This window comes from Mugil cephalus, chromosome 14 (assembly GCF_022458985.1).
Source record: "Mugil cephalus isolate CIBA_MC_2020 chromosome 14, CIBA_Mcephalus_1.1, whole genome shotgun sequence".
NCBI lineage: Eukaryota > Metazoa > Chordata > Actinopteri > Mugiliformes > Mugilidae > Mugil > Mugil cephalus.
This window is the reverse complement of record NC_061783.1, coordinates 799,251-810,569: the sequence shown is the minus strand read 5'-3', so window position 1 is coordinate 810,569 and position 11,319 is coordinate 799,251. Positions and strand designations below refer to the sequence as shown.

The 11,319-nt window shown below is 39.8% G+C and overlaps 1 protein-coding gene across 14 annotated transcripts in view; it reads right to left on the bottom strand.

The window, feature by feature from the left end:
• Nucleotides 1-5,679: 5,679 nt before the first annotated feature.
• Nucleotides 5,680-11,319, bottom strand: part of epb41a (erythrocyte membrane protein band 4.1a) — a 47,295-nt gene continuing 41,655 nt past the window's right edge. For 13 of the 14 annotated variants that reach the window (XM_047604609.1, XM_047604620.1, XM_047604613.1 and 10 more), the window contains one exon: nt 5,680-9,155. The gene's annotated coding sequence lies outside the window, so the exon portion shown is untranslated. Of the gene's footprint in view, nt 9,159-11,319 lie in introns of all 14 variants that reach the window. The other variant, XM_047604612.1, reaches the window with a different exon arrangement.

Genomic DNA, 11,319 nt, shown 5'->3' with positions numbered 1-11,319 from the left:
TAGGGGGGCAGAAGTGTGCCACAACTCTCATTATCTCGTCTGTCAGGTGCAGCTTTACATGACAAAAAAACGTGACCACTTCATATCTGGTTATGGTGTGGCTTAATATGATAAGGGAAGTCAAGGGTTTTTATTTTTATTATGGTGGAGGAGCTTGTGAAAGAACACATAAAACAAAACTGCCTTAAGCTTTGGAGGAAAATTGGCATCATGCACTGAGAAGACAGGTGCAAAATTGAAACTGGGTTGCCAGAAACAGAAAAAGTATGCTCTGTGTATTTCTAGACAGGATAAGAAAGATGGACACAGATCTAAGCTGCCAGCCAGTGCATTTGAATCGGAGCTCTCCAGAGTGATTTCGGTCAACAAATGCACAATAGTGAGATTTAGTTATAAGCATGCTGTGGAACAGCGAAGAGAGATAATAATATGGAGACTCACTTGAGCTCAGCTATTAAATATAGCTGAGAGGAGAATAGTTAACAATTTTCATAGTTTATCTTATTGTTAAAATAACTAAAAAAATTCAAATTAAAATCCAATGTTTACCTTAGTTACTTAACTATGCTTTCTTGAAAATAGTCTGTGATTTATTTGCCTGAAATAACAGGGAGGCATGATGTAAGAATGGCAAATTGGTATTAGTATATATAAATTCAAAATATCTCACTTTCATTTATTCAGTTATCCCTCTAAATACATGTGGAGAGGTAGTCAGTGGTGGTGCAGTTTGGAGATTACTAGGAGATACAGGTAGGGTTCGCAGGATACATCCATGTAATTAATATTAATACAAACAGAACATCCTACTGGATATACACTCTTTATGGTGCTACATAAAGAGTATATGGTTTGTTGACCTGATGTTAGAGTACCCCAAACTCTAAGAAAGAAAGGTTTACATGAACATACACCAAAACAGAAAAATAATATTTCTAGCGGATGGAATGCCATGGCACTGTATGATGCTTTTCTCTCAGACTCCATTCAAGATTTGCTGGTTCCCCTCGATCTGCCTGAGGATCTTGACTCCTTGATCGCGTTGGCAGCCAGAACTGACCACCGCTTGAAGGAGCGGAAAAAGGACAAGCCACAAGCCGCACTTCTCCAGGACCATGCCAGAGGTCGTCCTTTGCCTGCTTCACATGGTTGGAGGGAGTCGCTCCATTCTTCATCGTCAGTCCTGAGGAGAGCAGTACCCATCAGTGACACAGAGGAATCCATGCAGCTAGTGGTTGTCCAGCAAATCGTCTGTTTGTCCCTGTTGCTCTGTGTCCACAGGTGATTCACTGGGCTCACACCTCAAGGCTCACCTGCCACCCGGGAATCAGGAGAACCATGTACGCCATCTGACAAAGGTTCCATGGATGAGCCGTTCCATGACCACCAGTATGTGGAGGCTTGCCCTGTCTGTGCTAGAAACAAGACCTCCTCCCAGGCTCGGACTGGGCTGCTGCAACCTCTCCCAATACCCAGTCGACCCTGGGCTGAGATCTCTTTGGACTTTGTCACAGGGCTCCCGGTCTCCCAAGGTAAGACCACTGTTCTGACAGTGGTGGACAGATTCTCTAAGATGACACATTTTATAGCCTTGCCTAAAGTGCCGTCGGCTAAAGAGATGGCAGAAATCATGATGAATAATGTGTTTTGTATCCATGGCTTTCCTAGAGACATTGTGTTAGACCGGGGGCCCCAATTCATCCCGCAATTCTGGAAGGAATTCTGCAGCTTGATCGGCACCACTGTCAGCCTCACTTCTGGATACCACCCTGAGTCCAATGGCCAGACAGAACGGCTCAACCAGGAACTGGAGACTTGCCTCCATTGCTCGGTATCGCAGAACCCCTCATCCTGGAGCAAGCACCTTTGGTGGAATACGCCCACAATTCCCTTCCTACCACAGCCACCGGGCTGACTCCCTTCCAGTGTGTCTTTGGCTACCAACCTCCGTTGTTTCCCCGAGACAGAAAAGGAGGTCATCGTCCCGTCTGCTAATGCCGTGGTCCGGCATTGCTACCACATCTGGGCAGCTGCTTGGAGAGTTGTCCTCTGTAGTGCAGACCGCATGAAGAAGGCTGCAGATTAGAGGCACTGACCAGCTCCAATTTACCAGCCAGGCCATAAAGTCTGGCTTCCTACTCGGGACTTGCCTCTCCATGTTGCCTCCCAGAAACTGGCTCCCAGGTTTGTGGGTCCATTCCCTGTGTCCAAAGTGATTAATCCTGTCTCTATCCGTTTGCTCCTTCCCAGGTCCCTGAGGGTGCATCCCACCTTTCATGTTGGCAAGCTCAAACCCGTTAAGGAGAGTTCCATGGTTCCCGCAGCCGCACCACCTCCACCCTTGTATATACTTTGTGTTGTTCTATTTTTTTGTTTATTGTTCCAAGTGTCTTCTTGCATGTCATGCTGTTCCTTAAATTGCTATTAATAAACTTCATCTAGTGCTTTCTTAAGTTAATGTTGGCTACTACTCAGTATGGTACTGTAACAAGATGTATGGCTATGCAGCTGATGAAAGTGTGTTGAGTGGAATTTTCAACACAGGATTAGCAAGGTTTGTTTTGGGCCAAGCCCAATGCAACTGCTAAATCCAATGTTATGCTTACAGATAGCATGTCCATAAAAAATAGAGGGCAACCTCTTGAATTCTGAATATTTTTTTTTTCCTACTTTCTTTATTGAAAAGGATTTTTCATGTATATAGACATGAAATGGTAACAGACAGTTCTCACTCACTGCTTCATCTAAGACATTACACGACACATGGAACCCTTTTCTAGAAGCTGTAAACTTTTACAGCTCCTGTCATGGTTAACAAAGGGCTGGACCTGCCTATTTCTTGAGCCCCAACAGGACCCATGAAAAAGACAGCCTTTAATGTTTGTGGATTTGCTGAGCTCCAGCTGGAGGTGCAGCAGTGTAGAGCAATGATTTGAGTCCGGGGGGAGCAGGCAAAGGCAGGAACAGAAAGTGCAGACAGGATTAGCCAGACAAAATAAGTAGCAAGATGACACTAGCGAGCCTATGCACATCATACTACAACGGCAGTAAGCTGACAATCTGCCGATGAGTGGTGAACTGAACTAGGCTTATATTCAGGCAAGAGTGGAAGTGGCTGATGGTGTGCAGGTGTACAGGAAAGTGGTTAACTCCAGCTCCGCCACACACACACACACACACACACACACACACACACACACACACACACACACACACACACACACAAAGACAGGGAAAAGAACACAAGTCATGCGCCACAAAAGTGAGGGGGAAACAGGGAAAACCACTAGAATCTTGACATTTCCAGCCCTGGAGGAGGACTTTTTATGTATGAGTGTGTATGTTGTTGTTTGTCTTACATCCCTATTTGGGTCTGATCTGAAAGGGGTTTGTTCCCAGCGTTATTGAAATGCAGCTGGGTGGTATTACACAGCACTAAAACAGTCACAAAAAAAATGTTTTCTTTTAATAATATGAGCCCCATCTGCATTTAACACAATCATTCCTAAGCCAGTAAATCCAAAGGGTGATGCTTCTGTTTGTCATAGTTTGTCTGTCTTTTATTTTGTAAATCATGCTTTGTGTTTCCTGTTTTTTATTTTGTCAAGTTTCTTATTTTCCTGTCGGTCGTGTTTCCTTGTGGTTTTGTCATGTCTGTCCATGTCATGTTGTGTTTCCTGTTTTATTTTATAAAGTTTTTGGAAATCCTGTTGTGTTTATTGTGGTTTTGTTATGTTATGTCTGTCTGTCATGTTGTGTTTCCTGTTTTATTTTGTTATGTTCTGGTGTTCCTGTCAGTGTTCCTTGTTTGTCCCTTTATTGTTCATTGGTTTCACCTGTGTTGATTGTCGTCATGCATTTCAGCTGTGTCTTGTTGGCCCTGAGCCCTCTTGTGTATATATAGCCCTGCTTTCCCTTTGTTCCTTGTCGTGTCGTTAATGTCTCCACACCAGGTTCCATGTTTCCATGTTTCCATGGCTTGTTCCATGGTTTTTCATGCCATGTCCAGGATTCCTTTTTGATTTTTGTATTTTGGTTTTCCTGCTGTAGGCAGCGCCTTTGGTTAATTATTAAATACCTTTTGTTTGAATTCCCTGCCTGCCTCATCTATAGTCCTGCACTTGGGTCCTCTCCTCTACAACCTCCTCCAACCTTGACACTGTTCTTGTTTAGTTGTGACAGATCAGGGGGGTGACCTTACCACTGAGTTTCCTGCAGTCAGTTATGAGGTTACAGCTAAAGGCTAAGCTAACTGATGTGAAACAAGAGGAATAATGTCCAGTTGGCTGGCTTTCCTGAGGGGATTAAAGGTCGTAAATACACCAATTTGTCTGTCTTTTTTGTGGTGTATGGAGGTCAGTGAGTGTAACTGTGGTCTGCCAGGGATCCTGACAGTGCCCTTTCTGGAAGCCGATAGTCAGTCAGCAGGCTGATTGACCGTACCAGCTTTCCTGGGAAAGTTGACTTTTGATTAGTGAACCTCAATCTGGAGCAATGCTAATTCTGTTACAGACATTCAATGATGCACCCGCTCTTTATTTGTTGTGTTGCAGTTGCAGTATTTTCGGGTTCGATCAGTCAATTGAATTTGTCTACCAATGGAACAAGACAGCCAATCAGAAGTAAGGTGGGGGTGGGTCTTGGATAGTTTGGTTGAGATCCAGCTGCAGCCGATGCTGCATTCAAGACAACTTAGGGAAAAAATGAGAAATGGGAAAAATGGTTGGGGACCACTGCTCTAGACCATCATCCTGATTATGCTATGCATGGACATGATAAAAAGTCACAGCTGGGGTGAAAAGTGTTTCTTTTACTATCTTATTCTTGATCATAACCATCAGCACGCATAGGGATGGTTTGCAGTCAAATATGAAGCATCTGCACCTCCAAGTGGAGCTCCATAAACTCCATCTTTTGTCTTGCCCAGTCCTCATGGCTTGCAGTTGTCCATCCAGTTGTTGTTAGAGAGAGACACACCCTAGTATGTAGTAGTCTTAGTTGGAGCATTCGTGTATTTGTATTCTCCTTGGCATTTCCATCTTGAGGAGTCTTTCAGGTCTCTATTCTTGGACCAATCTGTTCCTATACATGCTCCCCCTAAGGTGCCTTTTTAGTAGTTATGGCATCTCAAATTGCAGTTATGCAAAGAATACTCAATTGTTCCTGCCATTGTAACAAAAAGATGCTAACTCTTTAACATTGGACTGTCTGAACTACAGTCCAGTTGCCTTTCTCTTTACTCCATACATGAATTGAACGGCATGTTTGCTTACTTCTGCTGCTCTCTCTCTCCATAAGCAGACGGATCCCACCAGAAGACCTTCCTGTTAAAAGGGGTTTTCATTGCAACTGTCACTCTAGTTATTTCCCCCGGGGATTTCAAGCTGTAGGTGTTGAAATTTGTCTACAGACAAATCATATTGCTATAGACACAACTGAACTGAAAGCACAGAATTGAATTGAGTTGAACTGAGATTAAACTGAATATTATACTGAAATAAATGGAATCATAATAAATCACATTAAATTTAACTGAATTGGGAATTTTTTATTGCCGCTGCCACCCTGATGCTTACTCTGGAAATTAGACTGAACTGAATTCAACAATCTTGGCAACTCCAGAAGCTTAAATGATTCTTTTGTAGTCCAAACTTTAGCTGGATAGAAATCAAACTAAAATTCAGTGTCGAAATTTGAATTTATTTTGTGAATAATTGTGAAATGGTGAAAGTGATAGTTCACAATCAACAAGGAACTTAGAATCATAAGATTACTTATTAACAAAGGATATGTTGGGACAGCTGTACAGAATATTAAAAATAAAAGCATCACATTTGCAAATTGATAAGGTAAAAGCTGTAAGAGCTGTACTGACACTACTCTGCGTCTGACGTGAATGGGCAGTGTGTCTTAAAGGACTTAACTTTGCGCTCTTGGATTTGTATATTGATGTAATACAAAAACAATCGACTAATACGGTTAATCATAACTAGACTCAGATCTTTGAAATTATTGTGGTAAAACTATAATGGTGTAGCTACATTATTCACCATTAAATTATAGAATTACAATCAAGAAAATCAAAGGTAAACTAACTACTTAAACCATTTTAATATATTAGGGATCATTTTCAACTGACATTCTTCAAGGCAAAATAGTATCCTAACAACATAAGAAACACATGTTGTAGTGGTCTTTTTATGTGTTGGCAATTAAAATCCATTTTGTGTTTCTTGGTTTATCAAACTTTGTGCTAAAATACAATAATTAGTAACATGTCTACAAATGACTGTTTGGTCTTTTGGGATAATAATTGTGATAGTGCATCGATGATCTGGTTATGTTGGTTAATTAAGATTGCTGAAGTATAGTCACATATCCATGCTGAATTTATGTGGGTGGCATGTTAATGCTGTCTCTCGTTTCTCCTCACTCCTTCCTCTACTTTACTCCCTGTGAAGCAAATGTGACAGTGCACCCAGCAGTACTCAGCTTTTATTGTGCTAATAACTGTAGTTGTGGATTATCACCTTAAGGTTCAATCGCCTGCTCGGCATTTACCAATTTACCACAGGTTGTCTATGTAGCGACTTTTTGTCGCTACATAGACAACCTGTTTTCCCATAAATTGGTAAACGCAAAAAATCTGTATTGATAAACTGATAATCCACAATTTCATTAACAAAAGTTAGAGAACAGTTTGAGCACTACTTGATGTTCTGCCAGATTTTTTAAAATAGAGGCTTTGTTGTGGTGAGTGAATAAAACAAACCATACCTTTTTTTTTTTTTTTTTTGTTCATGTGTAACTCACTTAATAGTTTCATGTGACTGACCCAAACAGCTTGGCTTGGCTTCAAATTGTCAGTTGATGTGTTTGCACTTGTGTTAACAAATTGATAGATGTAACATGGTGGCTGTAAAGCACTTTGAGACTCATGATAAAGATAAAGGTAAGGTTAAATTTGTAACAAACTATGTATTAATCTGATAATCCTTTGTAGCTATCATATCTTTATGTGTCATGTATATGTTTCAGAACCATAGACTGTATAAAGATAGACGACGGAGCAGTCAACCAAAAGTGAAGGCAAAGCAAGTACAGCTCCCCCGAATAGTTCCTCCACCTCCAGGTTAGTAGATGGGACTTGGGCCAAACTAAAATCCTAAAAAACACAGCAAATCTTTTTTTTTTTTCTTTTCATTTTAATATAATTAATAATAATTAATTCTCTCATTCTAGGTAGTTAATATAATGCTGATGCATGTTCAAGTGTCAATTTTTCTGAACTTTTGTTTAGTTTTGTTATTTGACACTATAGAAACAGGATGTGAACTCATGATGACAATCAGTTGCCAGCAGTCCTGTAAGATTGTGACAATAGGAATAAATAAAGAACTGTTACTGTTGATGATTTGTATGTGCTGCACACGCTTGGTATATAAAATGTGGTGCTTAGTTTCAATATGACGTTGAAATTTACATGGTCGCATACTGTCATTAACTACCTTTTTGCAAATATAACTACAAACACTACAACTACAATAAAAATAAAAAAAAAAGAATTATTTCCATAATCTGTCTCTAACTGGACAACTTACGTGAACGTAAGTGACTAGATTTGACTAATATCGGAGTTCTCATTGTCCGACTAAGACAGACAATGAGATTGGAAATCAATTTTCTCTGGCATATACAGATGGTATACATTGACGTCACATGTATACTCTTTATACGCCTTAATAAGAGTTTAACTAGATAATGTGTGTGGCCATGCTCCAAGTGACTCCACTTTTGGACCATACTGAGCAGATTCTGGCTCCAAACTTGCAAGATGCTGCTGCCAATATCCCCGGGATATTAGCATCAGGCCAATACAATGTCCATATTTATAGACAGTCTATGTTCAGAGCTCAATGTACTATAGCTTACGGTGATTAGAAAACATCTGATTACTTTGCCATTGCATTTGGTGTTTAATATGGCAACTTGTCAGCCTTTGCTCATCTCTTTGCTTTTGAAATGCTCCGATATCCGTTAGAACAAACTCTGAACTGCAAAGTTTTCATTTACTGTCTCTTGAATTTAATTTCTCTGGATGACTACACACTGCCCATCTCATAGAAAAGTAGAAATGTGTCACATATGCAGAAACACTACATATTCTAATGTCATGCTCAGTAGAAATGACTAAAAGTGTCCGCAACGACCAGAACAGGAAAAATCATGATGTCACATATTTTGCCGAGTATATCTAAAATGCAAAACACACAAAAAGAATAAAGAAGAGATAATAAATAAAGAAAATATATCAGCCCTCTGCTGTCTCTGTACAGCAGTACACTTACACACGTCTTGTTTTAGTGACACAAGAACTACACAGCTAAACAGCTAAACCAATGATAAATTTAAAATTTTTCAACAAATGATGAAAACAGAACTTTCAATAACAAAAGGAGTGAACCCTTCCCCTGATAAACTCAATCTGTTTATACATAAATTGAAAAAATACTTTTTTTCACATTGAGAGGGAGAATAAAATATTTGCTGTACAACAAATGATACTAAAACTGCTTTAAAATGTAATCGAGTCAAACATGTACAATCCCAAGAAAAAATTACCCACAATCCCTCAATTCTGTTTGGAATACATTGCACATTGCTAAAAAATGTTTGACTTCCAAGTTATTGATATCCAATTCTGATGATAAGAAAAACTGTAGAAAAATAAAGTACCAGTAATCTCAAGATTAAAATGCCCTTGATTTTTTTCCCCGTAAATACTCCACACAGAGTGCAGGCCAATAAATACTTAACTTTTTTTTTTTTTTTTTTTTTGTTTGCTACTTAAATTTTTTTTTTTCTTTTTTTTGAAAGTCATTACTTTAGTGGTGACTTGGCAGTAAATGGAATAAATGGGGATTGTGGGGAATAGTGGGAGAGTTTTTGTCAATTTTTCTCATGACTGTGTCTCCTTCTGGTCAAACTCCACACTTTTGGTTTAAGTCCATTGTTGAGCATTGAAGCTTGTTTTCTTCTGATGTAGTCTTGCAGACGTTCAAGGCAGGGAAGGTTGGTGACCGCTGATTGGATGCTGAGGTAAAATGGTGTGATTGAGACACAAGTAAGGAGGAAAAAATGGGCATCTGAGAGGGCTACTTGTGGTTAAAAGATGGTATAAAATAAAATGGAGATGGACAGATGGACAAAGACAGGAAAAAGAGAAAGAGTATTTTAATAACCAATCTCTCGTATTAATGCAAAATATGATAATAACAACAATAATGTCTGTGAAGGTTATCAGTCATCCAGGTCACAGTAATCCAAAAGGCGTTTGAAGAAAGGCAACTGGACTTGTAGAATTTCTTGAAGACGTTTACTGACGTTCCAGTTGCCTTTCTTCAAACGCCTTTTGGAATAATAATACATTGGTCTTATATAGCACTTTACTTTGGATACATTATTCATTCACTCACACAGTCACACCCAGGTGGTGGTAAACTACCCCAGTAGTCACAGCTGCCCTGGGGCAGACTGGTGGTAATGTGGCTCTCCAACCACCACCAAGCATTACCGAGCCCAGTCATACACCGGTGAGGAAACACAAGTGTCTTGCCCAAGGACACAATGGACAGATGAAGGATGGGATCAAACCGTCAACACTTAAATTAGCAAACTGGATTATCCAGGACCGCTCCCATGCTCTCTACCCACCGTTTGAGTGACTCCCCTCAGGTTGCCAGCTTCACTGCCCTGCTTGTAGGGCAACAGACACAGAGAAGAAGGGCTATGTTTGTACCCAGGGCAATCCTGCTCCTGAACTCATAGCCTCTCCCCAGTTTATCACATAAACTTACATTCCTATAGTTACTCCGTAAAAAAGTGTAAAGGACTCATTACCATTTTTCACATCATACCATACCTACCTCATTGCCAAATTTGCACCCAAAATGTATATAATGTTCAGTCATTGCACTACTGATTTTTGCACGACTCATCACCAGGTGTGTGTTCCCTTTTTCATTTATTTTATGTATGTATGTGTTTACTTACATTTACAATTTTTTTACGTACATTTTTAAGTGAGCATTTCCAATCAGTCTTGTATCATTGTTGCCTACTCTTTTTGCTCTTAATTGCCCCCTGGGGCTAAATAAAGTTTTCTGAATGTGAATCTGAACCTTTCGGTTATTGGTTGACCACTCTACCACCTGAGCTACTGCCACAACCAAAATTATATACAGTATTTGAGAAGAGCAGGAAACACACAGAATGGTAAATGGCTTGTAGTCATATAACGCCTTTCTACCTTTTGGTAAAGCATTTCACAGTGGGTAAACACATTTACCCATTCGTTTGATACAAGCACACACACATTTCATTCACACACCAGTGCCATTCATTGGAAGCCAATTTGGATTAACTGTCTTGCTCAAGAACAATTGTGTTTCATGTGCTGGGGATCATACAGGTAACCATAGATTTCTCAATATAAATGATTGAAAACAGAAAACAAGGGATTGTTTAAATAAGTAAGTCCTAGTCAAGTAAAATAAGTAACACTGTGAATTTTTAAAATAAAAGATGTTACATAGAGATAGAGATGAGTAAAGATGGTTGTTGAAATAACAAATGAAATTATTTAATATGACTGCTGTGTTAGATTCGACTCTAAATTGACCCTAGGTGTGAGCGTGAATGGTTGTTTGTCTCTGTGTTAGCCCTGTGATGAACTGGTGACCTGTCCAGGGTATACCCCGCTTCTCACCCAATGACGGTTGGGATAGGCTCCAGCAACCCCCACGACCCTAGTGAGGATAAGTGGTAGCAGAAGATGAGATGAGATGAGATGAGATGTGTTAGATTCTGTTATTTAAAAAAAAAAACGACAACAATATATGTGTGCTTTCAGTGAGTGACAGACATTAAACAGTTTGTTCCATAATATGTACGACTTCACCCAGTCATGACGCACACACGACATCCAGCTCTTTATGGTTTTGATACAACAGTAGAGATCCATTAGACACAGCAGCTGTTATAAAAATCGACTGCGCCCCAAATGATATCAGTGTTTATTTGCGAAACTCAGATCGCCTCTCTGACCTTCTGACCTCAGCTGCGAGATTTACAGAATTTGCTAATAGTTTAACAGATTCCTTCCTTTGTTTTTTTTCTCTCTGTGGAGGTATACACAGGTTGTGTTACAAGACTATAATTATTATTGATCGGAGTTTACATACCTGCTTGCCAGCTGGCTAAACAGCATCAGATCCATCCCAGATCCACATCCCATAAACATGGCCACAATTAAAACCA